Raw genomic sequence first — 15,641 nt, 5'->3', positions numbered from 1 at the left:
CCAAAAGCAACAAAACTGTTTGCTGAAACTGCATAAAAAGTGTGAGCTGGAGTTTGGCTTCAATTTGTTAGTGTATCTAAATCTGTTAATACACCCCCCCCCGCAGACTGACAATGCTGCTGTGCAAAAGTGCCTCCTGTGCTCCTTCATCCAGAGTGGAGGCGCTCTAATACAGGAGGTGGGTTATTGGCCAGGATCACCAGGTGAAAACTGAGGAAAAAGAAGAGAAGAAGAAGAAAAGCCTAAAAAAGAAAACAAATGCAGCCACCACATCTAATGATTGGTAATCGGCATCATATTACATTTCTGGTTTTGGGTTTAATAACCACTTTAATCTATTAATTGCCAAATCCAATAAAAAAATATGGCAAAAAGTTGCACCAAAACTGGGAAACGTTGTTCTAATTCACAATGTGAATAGCAAAAATAGGCCATGTCCCGGGGTTATTGCTGGTCCTTTGCTGGAAGGGGGTTAATGGGTGTCACGGAGGAGGTGATCACCTTAGATCCCCCCCTCCCCCGGTACAGGAAGAGGTCAATTATTGCCTCCGCTTTCTTTTTGGCAGGGAAAGGGTTAATGCACCCCCCACCCCCACCCAGGAGGAAAGAAATGCATCATTGTCTCCTGGGAGCGAAGGGGTTAATCGTTGCCCCCTGGGAGGGAAGGGGTTAATCGTCTCCTGGGAGGGAAGGGGTTAATCGTTGTCTCCTGGGAGGGAAGGGGTTAATCGTTGTCTCCTGGGAGGGAAGGGGTTAATTGTTGTCTCCTGGGAGGGAAGGGGTTAATCGTTGCCCCCTGGGAGGGAAGGGGTTAATCGTTGTCTCCTGGGAGGGAAGGGGTTAATCGTTGCCCCCTGGGAGGGAAGGGGTTAATCGTCTCCTGGGAGGGAAGGGGTTAATCGTTGTCTCCTGGGAGGGAAGGGGTTAATCGTTGTCTCCTTGGAGGGAAGGGGTTAATCGTCTCCTGGGAGGGAAGGGGTTAACCAGTGGCCTAGGAGAGGAAGTTGATGTTTGTATACTGGCAAAGACGTGGTTAAAGTGTTACTAAACCCAGGACCCGGCATTCACTATATCTGCTCTCCCACAGAACATGAAAATGCAACTATTTTAGTCAATCTAAACTGCTACATACCTTTTCTCATCAGCAGTATTTAGCAGTCTTGTGACTTCTATCAGTGTCAGGTTAAAGCTTGTGGGAGGAGTTTTCATTCTCCTCTGACTGTGGCTCATTACTATCAGTAGGTGGACTGGGGACAGTGGAAGAAGGGGAGGATCAGAGAAGACAGAATCAAACAGACTTTTTACACGATGCAGAGGATTAACCCCTTAAGTTCCACAGTGAGTATAACAAGCACGATTCACTGCATATACAGACTGGCTTTATTGTTTTTGGTTTAGTAACATTTTTACTCACATTCCCTCTGAAAAGATTTAACCAGTGCCCCTGGCAGGAAAAGAGTTAATAGCCCCCCCTCCCCCCAGCAGATAAAGGGTAAAAGTAAAATATAATACAGTAAAATCAGTGTGTATATGCAGTAAAACATGCTTGTTGTACTCACTGTGGAACCCGAGGGGTTAATTATTTGCATTGTGTGAAAAGACTGTTTTATCCTGTCTTCTCTGATCCTCCCCTTTCTCCACTGTCCCCAAACCATCGTCTGATAAAACAGATCCTTGAGGACACTCTGCACATGCTCAGTTTGGTGTGTATTTTTTTGGGAGTTTTTTTTCTTGGGAGGGTGCATGTGATCAGCACAGGGCCAATCAGCACTGTCCAGACAGAGGGTCAGGGGTCCTACAGCCTGATAGGACAGTCAGAGGAGAATGAAAACCCCTCCCACAAGCTTTAACCAGATACTGATAGAAGTCACAAGACTGCTATATACTGCTGATGAGAAAAGGTATTTAGTAGTTTATAATTACTAAAACAATTGCATTTCCATGTTCTGTGGGAGAGCAGATATAGTGAATGCAGGGTCCTGGGTTTAGTAACACTTTATGTCATGTGACCATGGGCCCTCTGCTCACACCAGGAACAAGCCCGTTCTCACTCAGTGCTGCCCCGGTTAGTAAAGGGTTAATCATTATCTCCTCCAAGGTGGGGGTAAATGAATGCCTCAGTAGAAGGGAAGGGGTTAACTATCAGGGATCGGTAGAGGGCAGTGGGCGGGGTCAGGGCGACCTATGGTTGCCGCGGGAGGTTCTGGGAGTTGCAGTTAAAGTGACTCCGCTCGTTGATTGGATGGCTCTCCGGCCAATGTCTACCTTGCCTTCCCGGGGGTGTGGCATTAGGAGGGGGCGGGGCCGGCCAGTCTGGAGAGCAGGCAGGAGAGACCGGAGCAGTGTGCGGGAGATCGGGGGAGCTGGAGCTGGATGATCGGTGAGTGCAGCGGGGAGAGGCGGAGCCGGGGTGGAGGGTGATATGGGGGTGGCAGTGGACAGTGATGGAGTTGCAATGTAGGGTGATGGATGGGGGTGGCAGTGGAGGGTGATGGGATGGCAGAGATGCAGTAGACACTGACAGTGATGGAGGGTGGTGGGATGGCAGTGCAGGGTGAATGGGTGGCAGTGATGGGGGTGGCAAAGATGCAGTGGACAGTGATGGAGGGTAATGGATGGGGTGGCAGTGGAGGGTGATGGGATGGCAGAGATGCAGCTGGCTGGCAGTGGACAGTGATAGAGGTTGATGGATGGGGTGGCAGTGCAGGGTGAATGGGATGGCAGTGGACGGTGATGGAGGGTGTTGGGTTGGCTGGCAGTGTGCGGGTATAGTGGGTGAAGTCGGGTCAGGCTGTGGGTGAGGACGGGGGCACGGGGGTTGGTGCTGTGATGGATGGGGTGGCAGTGGACGGTGATGGAGGGTGTTGGGGTGGCAGAGATGCAGTGTTCAGGTATAGTGGGTGAAGCTGGGTCAGGCTGTGGGTGAAGATGGGGGCACAGGGGTTGGTGCAGTGCTGTGACGGATGGGATGGCAGTGGACGGTGATGGATGGGGTGGCAGTGGAGGGTGAATGGGTGGCAGTGGACAGTGATGGAGGGTGTTGGGGTGGCAGAGATGCAGTGTTCAGGTATAGTGGGTGAAGCCGGGTCAGGCTGTGGGTGAGGACGGGGGCACAGGGATTGGTGCAGTGCTGTGACGGATGGGATACTGCAGTGACAGTACGCAGTGTGTGTCGGTGAGATCTCTCTCTGTATTCTGCAGGCTGGGCTCTCCGGGAACTGCAGTGCTGTGACAGTTGGGTGCAGTCTGGTGGAGGACAGTTGCTGGCTCTGCTCTGATCCTCTCAGTGCAGCATTATTTTTAGGACTTGTACCTGACTTCGCAGAGGATGCAGCAGTAGGAGTGAGACTTGGTGCTGCCAGATCTTATCTCTCAGTCAGCTGGGTGCTGGCAGTACTGAAAGCTGGAGAGTGATTTTGATATGTCTGCCTTGGCATCCAGGTTCAACGATATATTTTGTTTTTTAATTTTTGTGGGGTGGGAAGACAGTGTGCTGGGATGTGGGGGGTGCAGTGACAGCCAATCAGAAGCCTTCTTTTTATATTAGATTGTGCTAAACCTTTAATAGTTGTTTTTGGCTGCAGAATGCGGTCATAGTGCTCATGACTATCCTCTGTACTGTTTTTCGTGGTGTTGTTGTATTCTGGAGGGTGGGTGTGGGCTGTTTTCTTTCTGGCTCTTAGTCATCTTAAGATAACCTCTGATTGGTCGACGAACATTCCATAAGCTTTTTTTTGTCACATCATTATTTAAAATGGTGTCAGTTTGCCCTTTGAAGGGACCCTGTCCTCTTCCAATGGAGGGAGAAGTAACCTGTTCATTTTAATGGTGGCCTTACCAGCAGCACATACTCACCTTGAATTTGCTACCCTAAAGCTATGTTGGCCAATGGGAGCAAAGAAAAATGTGATTCCCCTGCCCTTCCTCCCACCTGATGGGATTGGCCACTTTCGGCTCAGCACACATTGTGGCTTTGAAGGAGCTGCACCTTGGAATTGACGCAGAACTCCATTCTTCTCTCCCGGTGTTGGGGTGGTGAAGGGAAAATGAGAAGGTAAGTGGGCTCCTGTACATGTCAACTTGCTATTTTGCCCTGTTCACTTTACGTCAAAGAGCACTTGTTGAATCACAAATATTCCTCTTTGCAGCAGACCTGTTGAAAAGTCGCAATACATTTTTGTTACCATTTTTGAGCTGCCCGTCCATACATGGGGCAGCCTGTGGGGTGTGTTGAGGACGGCCTTTGACAGCATTTTCAAACGCAACATAAAGGCTCCCCACCCAAAATTGTATGTGTTCCGATGCCTCTGGAGGGATGCTGTATTCAAATCTGTGGCTGGAGGTTCATTTCTGTCTTCCGTTGTGGTTGACAGTGTTGAGTTGGGGGGGGGGGGGGGAGAAACCTCAGATCACAATGTTGGGGGTGCAGTCTTGGTCAGAACTGCAGAAGACAAAGATTTGAGGGTGTTTATTCCTAATGATTATAAAATGAGTGTAGTGTGACCAAGCAGTGAGGGAAGTGAATAGAAGTCTGGGGTGCATTACTAGAGGGGTCACCAGCAGGAGGAAGGAGGCCCTGGTTTAACTATATTGACTATTTTAAGTTTTTACCCCAGAGGAACCCTTAAAATTTTAATTTTTCAGGAAAATCCCTTTTAATGACCTATTTATTGGTGGTCAGTGAAAAGATCAGGGGTGGTCAGAATGCCAGAGTTACAAAAAAAGATGATTTGTGCCAAGTTGCTGACTGAAGTAATGTATGCTCTGGAAGTTTGCAGGCATCAAATGGACGGTCCATCAACCAAGGCTCAAGGAAGCCCAAGCAACTTCTTGAGGAGTCTTGGTTGATTATGGCTGTCACTGGGTCACCAGCAAGAGGAAGGAGGTCCTGATTCCTCTATAGAGATCTTTAGTTCTCGTTAAAGGGATAACCAGCAGAAGGAAGGCGATCCAACTATATCAACTTGTTTTTCCCTAGAGCAGTGATGGTGAACCTTGGCACTCCAGATGTTTTGGAACTACATTTCTCATGATGCTCTTGCACCCTGCAGTGTAGTAGAGCATCATGGGAAATGTAGTTCCAAAACATCTGGGGTGCCAAGGTTCACCATCACTGCCCTAGAGGAACCATTTAAATACAATTTTCAGGAAAACCCTTTAAAAGAACAATTCATTGGCGGTCAGTGGAAATATCAGGGGTGGTCAGAATGGCAGAGTTACCAAAAAAAAAAAAGATACTTTGTGCCAAGCTGCAGATTCTGTTTTGTAATACAAGTCCTGGAAGTTGCACCATAAAATGAAAGGTCCACCAGCCAAGGCTCAAGGAGCCCCAAGCAAATTATTATTATTATTATTCAGGATTTATATAGCGCCAACAGTTTACGCAGCGCTTTCAAATTCTTGAGGCCTCTTGGTTGATTTATGGTTGCTCTATAGCAGTGGTCTCCAAGCTGGGGACCAGATGCGGCCCTTTTCTATCTTTTTATGTAGCCCTTTGGGCATTATCCCCCCCCCCACTGTGAGCAACAGTGGGGATTACTTCCTGACAGCGACAATGGGGCACAATTCCTCCCAGGCATGCCAATAGTAGGGCATGATTCCTCCCACTAACATCAAGACATTTTCTGCTCCCACTGGCCACAGTCCGGGCCCCCCTAAAGTTTGAAGGACGGTAACCTGGCCCTTTTGTTTATAACGTTTGGGGACCCCTACTCTATAGATATCTAGAGGGATCACCAGCGGGAGGAAGAAGGTCCTGATGCCCCTATGTAGAGCTTTAGACCTCATTTAGAATATTGTGTCCAGTTCTGGAGACCTCGGCTACAAAAATATATAGATAAGGTAGTCCAGAGATTTGGGGGGGGGGGGGATGGGGAAATAGTAAATATCTGAGGGATAAAATCTATCGGGAGAAACTCCAGGAACATACTCTGTACAGTTTTTACATACATGAAGGGGGTGAGTAAGGCTTTTGAGGGCTGTATATTCAATATTAAGCCAAGATTGAGAACACTGGGACATGACCTCAGACTATCAGGAGGAAGTTCAAAACTACGTTCCAACACGTTCTATACTGTATTTCCACAGAGTCCCCTGATGTATATGCACTTGAAGGCGCCCCTTTTGTGCAGTGATCATATTACCGTCTGCTTTGATATACAATTCATTTGACCCCATAGTGGTGAGGAGCTATACGGCCAAATGCCTTGATTTGTATTGTGTTTGCTGGGATAACCTTCAAGGACTTTCTGTCCTAGGGATCCTATGCTGTGGGGTGTTGGTGGTTTTGTATTACTTTGTTGCCTTTATATTTATTTGATTGTAGTAGTGCACTTGCAACAAAATTAACTGTTCTAATGCAGAGAAAAAAAAAGTTCCATGGACATTTTGCCTTCATGTATGATTGACTGTTCTTAACATTTGATTTTCTTCTTTTTAAATAACCTAGTAATAGTCGTTTATCGTTCTGCGTACACCCAATCTGCCTTCACCTATACTGGTTTTTAAAGTGGTTGCCAACCCTCACATATGCCCAGTGAAGTGACTGGCCTCAGGTGATACACAGAGATTAAATAAATCATCAAAGTTGTATCTGTTTGTCTGCAGTCGTCTCTTCTCTACATCCGTTCAAAGAGCAGACTTTACAAAGCTTGTCAGAGTTCAGAAAAAAGAGGGTGGAGAGATAAAGTTCCACTCTGCAGAGCTCAGTGAGGAGAGTTCTGAGAACTGATTGGAGGGAAGACGCACCCCCCCCCTCCCCCCTCCACACAGGAACAGATTTGAAGCTGTCACCTAGCTGGAGCTCCCTCCCCGGTCACCATTTTTCTCTTGGTGTCAGGAAAACTTGTCAGAAGTGACTCAGGCTGATAGTGGAGGAAGGAAGTAGCAGACAGAAATGACACTTAGTACTCTGGACTGGGACAAGTACACACTATAGAGGCATATGCTTTGTTCATATTTCATGTCTGAGGTTTCCAACCACTTTAAGTCTGATTCACTTGGGCAGTGAATGTCTATGTGGCTTGAGCCTCCAGGTGCTGCATGCAGGCTGCCCATGTAAGTCTATGGGGTACACAGTGGCCGCACGGACACAGCCATTCCTCCCAATTTGACAGGAGTGGTTGAGTGGGCCAGAATGCACACGGTCTGTGTTCGGGGTCCACTTACCTGCGCCTGTTAAAATAGGATGAGCGACTGTCCGTGCAGCCACTGCGTCCCCATAGACATGAGTGTGATGCCTGGCAGCTCAAGCCTCATGAATGCAGCGTTCACGTATATGATCCTAAACAGTAGTTGATGCTTGGAACCGACTCTCAGCAGAGGCTAAGTTTACACATGCAGCAGACCTTGCTGCCCCTCTGAAAAGAGATCGGCATCAGATTGCTTTTCAGGGTTGTTTGACAGGCTGGAAGAGAAATGCTGTCGCTTCCACCGCTTGTTTTTGTAATGCAAGTGACGCGCCACGACTGCATGCGGACGCAGATGCGATGGATCGCTCGGTCATTTTCTGCCGTCTCTCTCGGCTCGCTGGGAATTTTGCGGTGCAGTTGTGTTGCCTGTTTGGTGAGCTGAGATTTCGCTGCGTTCCGTGCTTGCGATGACGGCTCATTATGAAACTGTCAGTTCCTGGCCAGCGGCGGGGGAACGGGTCTTCTCAGGAAGGGTGGAGCGCGCTGTCATAAACGCTTTTCTCTGCTACCTTCCTGTGTGCGAGAAGTCAAACGTTTTCTGGAGTTCACAAGGTCGCTTCGCTTCGACCTTTTCCTGTTCCCGGGACTGAGGATCTGGGGGGGCTTCCTTAAAACCACTTCAGTACCGGGCACTTTTATCCCCCCCTTCCTGCCCAGGCTAATTTTTAGCTTTCAGCGTTGTTACACTTTGAATGACAATTGAGCGGTCGTGCGACACTGTACTGGGGCGTTTTGACCTGCCAGATCGCAGCCTATGTGAACGGGGCAAAGACTGGGATGCCATTAAAGTCCTGTACGTATAAAGGCAGGTGTCCCAATACTTTTGGCAATATAGTGTATGGGGTGTATCTGTAAAGTAATGAATGTCACTTTCACCACAAGTAAATCAATTCGGGCGCAGCAGGAAGATTCACTCACAGTAAATATTTGGTGAATGTCCCATTTTTATAAATCTCTCATTCTGTTGGGTTTAAAAGGGAAATTTGATGCAACAAGTGCCCCGATTACCCCCCACCCCCGTTCCCTGGCATCCTCCCAGCTGGCCGGCGGTCATGCTGGGCTCTTCTTTTCAAGTTAACGAGGGTGGAACTTTGATGTCTGTCCTGGGCTCGCCAGTTTCCACGCTCCCGCTACGCCGTGTCACATTTTTCTCTTTTGTCCTAAAATGTATTTAAATTAAACAAAGTGGCCGCACCACGGCGTGTTCCTAGTGACTTTTAAAAACATTTTGGGGTTTGTGACGTGGCCTGTCACTCGGATGTCTTAATTGCTGCTACTTCTAATCTCCTTTTTAAAGCCCCTGACAGCATTCTTCTTCAGGGACTCCTTCTATTCCTGGCTTCCAGCTGGGGTGGGGGATGGGTGGGGTCTTTTCTTTTCTTTTTTTTTTTTTTTTTGCATTGGATCTGCAAGTGTTAATCAGACTTATGGTGGGGGTGGGAGCTGTTCACATGTTAAAGAGCTTCTTATCTCAGGTGATTATAAGGGAAACCTACAAGGGATGTTGGTGCTGACCTTCTGAAAAATGCTGATTTCCTGGCTTTTATGGACCTTGCTTTGTGCACTGGTCCAAATCATTTGGTGGAGGGGGGATTATGGTGTGGGGTTGTTTTTCAGGGGTTGGGCTTGGCCCCTTAGTTCCAGTGAAGGGAACTCTTAAGGCATCAGCATACCAAGACATTTTGGACAACTTCATACTCCCAACTTTGTGGGAACAGTTTTAGGGATGACCCCTTCCTGTTCCAACATGACTGTGTGCACAAAGCAAGGTCCATAAAGACGTGAGTGAGTGAGCTTGGGGTGGATGAACATGACTGGCCTGCACAGAGTCCTGACCTCAACCTGATAGAACACCTTTGGGGTGATTTAGAGCGGAGACTGCGAGCCAGGCTTTCTCGTCCAACATCATTGCCTTACCTCACAAATGCACTTTTGGAAGAATGGTCAAAGATTCCCATAGACACACTCCTAAACCTTGTGGACAGACTTCCCAGAAGAGTTGAAGCTGTTATAGCTGCAAAGGGCGGGGCCAACTCAATATTGAACCCTACGGACTAAGACTGGGATGTCATTAAAGTTCATGTGCGTGTAAAGGCAGGCGTCCTAATAATTTTAGTAATGTGTGTGTTTTCCTTTCTTGATTTCATAGGCAGGTAGAGTTTCCCATTGCTCTGCTTGGAATATTGTGATGGGGGAAGGGGTGGCTGGTCTCTGTTGGGGGGGCCCCCCATGGCTAACCAGTCCTATTGTGTGGTGCAGCAGGGGGCTGTAGGCTGATAAAAATAGTGTGTAGATGAGATCTCACACAAGTCCTGGATAGGTCATGGGTGGCCATACACGGGCAGACTTTGGCTCCTGCATAATAAGAAGAAGAATAATAATAATAAGAAGAATAGAACACACACATTGCCCTGATGGGAGTTGCCGCTCATTGATGCTCCTTAAGATGCATTGGAGGAGATTTACTAAGTTTGGTGCACACAGTATCTCTGGTGTAGCTCAGGTTTTAGGTCCCCCCCCCCCCCCCCCCCCCCCCGTCCAATTTGCATGACAAGTTGCACCCTATCATTGGCAATGGAACCCTTCAAATCGGTGCGACTCCTTCAATACCGACTGCATGGTGGTGATTTACATGCTTTGCCAATCCGCCGTACCAGTTGTTGGTTATGCAGCTTGCTGATCCTTTGTACCAGCTCATGTGTCACGCTGATCAATACCTTTCCAATCCGCCATACCAACTATGCAATGGTGCTTATACATGTCATACCGATCCCCTGTATCAGCTGCATGTTAGTGATTATACGTCCTGCTGTACCAGCTATGCAACAGTGATTGCGCAGCATGCCAGTCCTCTGTACTGGCTACTAAGCTGACAGGCCGGGCAAGGAGAGCATTAACCAGAGAAGCAGCCAAGAGGTCCATGGAAACTCTGGAGGAGCTGCAGAGATCCACAGCTCAGGTGGGAGAATCTGTCCACAGGACAACTATTATGCCGCGTACACACGATAGGATTTTCCGACAACAAAATCCATGTTTTTTTTTTTTTTCCGACGGATGTTGGCTCAAACTTGTCTTGCATACACACGGTCACACAAAGTTGTCGGAAATTCCAAACGTCAAGAACGCGGTGACGTACAACACGTACGACGAGCCGAGAAAAACTAAGTTTAATAGCCAGTGCGGCTCTTCTGCTTGATTCCGAGCATGCGTGGAACTTTGTGCGTCGGAATTGTGTACACGCGATCGGAGTTTACGAGAATTTTTGTTGTCGGAAAATTTGAGATCCACATCTCCAAATTTTGTGTGTCGCAAATTCCAATGGAAAATGTCCAATGGAGCCTACACACGGTCAGAATTTCCGACAACAAGCTCACATCGAACATTTTTCCTTTGGAAAATCCTATCGTGTGTACGGGGCATACGTCGTGCACTCCACAAATCTGGCCTTTATGGAAGAGTGGCAAGAAGAAAGCCATAAGAAGTCCGATTTTGCTGCGTTCCTCACATGGCTTCTCGCAAACTACAAACGTGGAAGAAGGTGCTCTGGTCAGATGAGACCAAAATTGAACCTTTTGGCCTAAAAACAAAATGCTATGTGTGGCGGAAAACTAACACCACACACCATCCCCACTGTGAAACATGGTGGTGGCAGCATCATGTTGTGGGGATGCTTTTCAGCAGGGACAGTGAAGTTGGTCAGAGTTGATGGGAAGATGGATGGAGCAAAATACAGGGCAATCTTAGAAGAAAACCTGTTAGTCTGCAAAAGACCTGAGACTGGGGCGGAGGTTCACCTTCCAGAAGCACGACGATTCATGTGTTAGAATGGCCCAGTCAAAGTCCAGACCTAAATCCAATTGGAAATCTGTGGCAAGATATAAATTGCTGTTCAGACACTCTCCATCCAATCTGACAGAGCTTGAGCTATTTTACAAAGAAGAATGGGCAGAAATGTCACTCTCTAGATGTGCAAATCTGATAGACATCCCCAAAAAAGACTTGCAGCTGTAATTGCAGCAAAAGGAGGTTCTACAAAGTATTGACTTTGTGTTGGTGTATCACATAAAATGCATTTACTTTTTTGGTTGTAACATAACAAAATGTGGAAAATTTAAGGGGTATGAATACTTTTTCAAGGCACTGTATATGACGGTGATTACACGTCACTCCCCTCTGTTGTACCAGCTGCAAGTCTGTGATTACGTGACCTACCAACCTCCTGTACCAGCAACATGTTGGTGATTACACATTGTGCCAATTCGCCATACCACCTGCAGGTTGGTGATAAGTGGGGGAGGGGATCTAGCTTTGTCTACGGGGGAATTCTGATGTTTTGCCCAAATCCTGTGATCCTTCTGAATTTTGTGGAAAGACTTTTTCGTTTTTTTTTTTTTTTTTTTTTTTTTTAAATCCAGCTGGAGGAGGGAAAATAGTTGTATTGGAGGTGTAACTTTTTTTTTCGTGATTTTTTTTTTTTTTTTTTATTCCATCACCTGACATTGTTTTATAACGAGCATCCATTGGACAGAATAAATAATACAGATAATTAAAATGCATCTTCATATTTAGCATCAGAGCTGATGCAGGAGCAGAGCAAGGAAAACTGAGTTGTTGCCAGTTTTAAGGGGAAATCTAGCAATGGTGACAACAGAGAGCTGCCTTACATTCGACAAAAGTAACTTGTGTAGCTTTTTGCTGCATTGAGGGGTGTTTTTTTTTTTTTTTTTTTTTTCCTTGTATGTTTTCCATGTATTTTGTTTTTGTTGACAGACATATTTCGGGTACCATTAACAATGCAGCAACAAAAGTTAAACGGCAAGTTGCATTCAGGGGACGTTACTGTGTCCCATGCCGCTCTGAGACCACGCCACAATCGTTGCAGCATGGCGGTGCAGCATTTACAGGGTTGAATCAGGTGGTGAGGAGGCGACATCGCACTTCCTCACCTGCCAGATCTCTCTGAAAAGGGATCCACCACAGATTGCTTTTCAGAGGGGCCGTATGTGAACATGCCCTTTGATCAGTGGTCTCCAAACTGCAGCCCGGGGGCCAGATATGGGCCTTTACTTGCCTTTATCGGGCCCTTGGGGCACTAGTCCTCCCACTGACGCCAATGATGGTTCTTAACTCCTGTCGTTCATACCCACAATAGGGCACTATTGCTTTCACTGGCACCAATGACGGGGCACTATGCCCCACCCCCCTTCACTGGCACCAATGACGGGGCACTATGCCCCACCCCCCTTCACTGGCACCAATGACGGGGCACTATGCCCCACCCCCCCTTCACTGGCACCAATGACGGGGCACTATGCCCCACCCCCCCCTTCACTGGCACCAGTGACGGGGCACTATGCCCCACCCCCCCTTCACTGGCACCAATGGCGGGGCACTATGCCCCGCCCCCCTTCACTGGCACCAATGGCGGGGCACTATGCCCCGCCCCCCTTCACTGGCACCAATGGCGGGGCACTATGCCCCATCCCCCCTTCACTGGCACCAATGATGGGGCACTATGCCCTACCCCCCCTTCACTGGCCCCAATGGCAGGGCACTATGCCCTACCCCCCCTTCACTGGCACCAATGGCGGGGCACTATGCCCCATCCCCCCTTCACTGGCACCAATGACGGGGCACTATGCCCCATCCCCCCTTCACTGGCACCAATGACGGGGCACTATGCCCCATCCCCCCTTCACTGGCACCAATGACGGGGCACTATGCCCCATCCCCCCTTCACTGGCACCAATGATGGTGATGGGGCATTTTCTACTCTCGCTGGCCACAGTCCGATCCCCTTGAAGTCTGAAGGACAGTAAAATATCCCTTTCTGTAAAAGGGTTGGAGACCCCTGCCTTAGACCATTGTATTGCAAGTTACATGAGTTGCCATTCACTTCTTATGGCATGCCAAACGCACCATAGTACGTTGCAATAAAAATTTCTGACGCATTTTGGTGCATTGCCAGCTCATTGCTTTTATTGGGGTGGCTTAAAGGTATGTGCAACATAACGCACATTAACATAACAAAAATGTAATTGGCCCTAAAGGTCGTTCGCACAATCTCATTTCATTACTGCAACGCACAATAAAACAGGTTGGTGTGATGCAGTTCATTTCGTTCTAAATGGCACCCAATACACCTGCCGGCAGACATGCTTTGCTGCGTAATGCACTTACGGTGCAGTGAGCTGATAAACAATTACAGCATTCCCAAGGATTCCTCCTTTTTATTGCAGTTCAAAGAATCCAGAATACTGGAACTTGTAGTTCCGACGCCGTAACTGCACCGCTTGCCCGTGCATGACGCAGCAAAAAAAAGCCAGCTGACCCTCCATAATGAAATCACTGCGCTAATTGAACCCAGCCCCCGCTCTAATACGATTAGGTACTTTCAGTAGCTCGTCAGTGTAATAAAACATAATGAGTTATGATTGGTCCAATTTTCGTCCTTTTATAGCGGGCACAATCCCGTGTCTGTCTGACCGCTCATTATCACAATTATTTTAATCTTACATATAATTTTTTTGGCGGGCGAAGGGGCATTTTTTTTTTTTTTTATTTTGGTAATCCATCCTCCAACCCTGTCCATGTGTTCATCGCTTTGCAATGTAAAGTTCGCTTGGGTGCGTCTGTCAACGGGGCGGGCCAGCTCAGAAAACCATATCCCGCCGCAATTATCCCTAAAATAAAAACCTGTCCGTCATTAAAGTCCTTTCCTCCTAACGAGCCGCGCTCCTGTAATTGCTCTGTTTGATCTGCAGGTTTTTTTTGGCAGGAATTCCCCTCTAGCAAATTACAGAGATTATGTCGTTCCGCGCATGTCGTGTCACCGCTGCCTTGTTGTGGCCTCCAGCATACATTTTCCAACGCGGTGCTTGCGCCTTGGCGACAGAAGGATCAGTGATGGGACAAATGGATGTTGGCATTATTGGCAACAAAGAGTAAGTTTAAAGGAATCCACAATGCCCTGTACACACGATCGGACTTTCCGATGGAAAATGTGCGATCGGAGCTTGTTGTCGAAAATTCCAACCGCGTGTAGGCTCCATCGGAATTTCCGACACACAAAGTTTGAGAGCTGGATCTAAAATTTTCCGACAAAAAAAATCCATTTGCGTAAATTCCGATCGTGTGTAGACAATTCCGAAGCACAAAGTGCCACGCATGCTCAGAATCAAGCAGAAGAGCTGCACTGGCTATTGAACTTCATTTTTCTCGGCTCGTCGTACGTGTTGTATGTCACCGCTTGACGTTCGGAATTTCCGACCAACTTTGTGTGACCGTGTATGCTAGACAAGTTTGAACCAACATCAGTTGGAAAAAATCTCATCGATTTTGTTGTCGGAATGTCCGATCGTGTGTACAGGGCATAAGGGCGTCCTGGTGTGTTGTGTTGACATGGTTTTTGTCGCGCACTAACGTGCCCTACATCAAAGTAGCCCATTCATAGGTTGGTAATGCACAGAAACCCCCCCTCCCCCCAAAAAAACCCATGCAGTGCGTTGCAGTGCGTTACTGCATGTTGCGCTACGGTGGATGTAACGGTGTTGTGCTCCCTTTTTTGTGGTGTGTTTTTCTAAAAACACACAACTTTATTAGTGTTACAAGTGACACTTCATTTAATTCTATTGACTATAGCACAGTGCATTATTTGTGCACTTATATGAGCATACAATGCCGGTGTTGCCAGTTGCGTGCGTGCGCACGCCATTTTTGTTAATGCATTCCTTTGGGCAAAAATGCTGTGGCTCCCGGGTGCCAAAACATTACATTTGTATTTTACATTGCATGCCCACGTACTACTCTTTTTTTCTGGCCATGTGCAAGAGACCGAATGGGTGTTATGGTGCGATTGAAGAAAAGTAGTGCATAGGCACGTTATTGCGTTACCATATGTTGAGCTGCTGAAAAACGCATCTCCTTAGGCAGGTGTGTTGGGATGCCATTGACTTTGAATGCAATGTAGGCCCCCTAGAGTTTGCTGCTAAAGCACGTGCGCTTAACATGTCGGAGCGTGCATAATAGCTTGTTTCTATGTTGTGAATGGGCCCTTGTATGTCCAGACAGATCCTTGTTTCTAGGTTTGGATGGAGTTGGAGGGGGGTAATTGGAACCCAGTCAGGATTTCACTCCCACCCCCTTCACTGGGATTGTGGAGTCCAATGAAGGATTCTCCGTTTTTGTAGACCTGACCTGCCATGTATGAGGTCCATCCCGGTGTGGAGGTATAGGATTCCTGGAATGTCGGTCACAGATGAAATCACATGGGATCTATTTTTGTCAGCGCACAGATGGGAGAATTTGGGTAATTCTGTCCTCGCCAAGATTGGCTGCTGTCATTGGCCGGCATGGTCCTGTCATCTTCACTGACACTCTGAACAGATGACACCCTGGAAAAGGAGCTTTCGCTGCTGCGACCATATTCACGTTTACAATCTGTCTTTTTCC

At 47.6% G+C, this 15,641-nt stretch overlaps 1 protein-coding gene across 4 annotated transcripts in view; it reads left to right on the top strand.

Annotated features, from left to right (window-relative positions):
* The first annotated feature begins 2,269 nt into the window (after positions 1-2,269).
* The window catches only part of ADD3 (adducin 3), a 152,216-nt gene continuing 138,844 nt past the window's right edge, over positions 2,270-15,641 (top strand). For 2 of the 4 annotated variants that reach the window (XM_073595910.1, XM_073595907.1), the window contains exon 1: positions 2,270-2,380. The gene's annotated coding sequence lies outside the window, so the exon portion shown is untranslated. Of the gene's footprint in view, positions 2,381-3,740; positions 4,055-15,641 lie in introns of those variants that run through there. The other 2 variants (XM_073595909.1, XM_073595908.1) reach the window with 2 other exon arrangements.

Source organism: Aquarana catesbeiana, linkage group LG08 (genome assembly GCF_042186555.1).
Source record: "Aquarana catesbeiana isolate 2022-GZ linkage group LG08, ASM4218655v1, whole genome shotgun sequence".
In the NCBI taxonomy this organism is placed as follows: Eukaryota; Metazoa; Chordata; class Amphibia; order Anura; family Ranidae; genus Aquarana; species Aquarana catesbeiana.
This window is presented reverse-complemented; position numbering and strand designations above follow the sequence as displayed.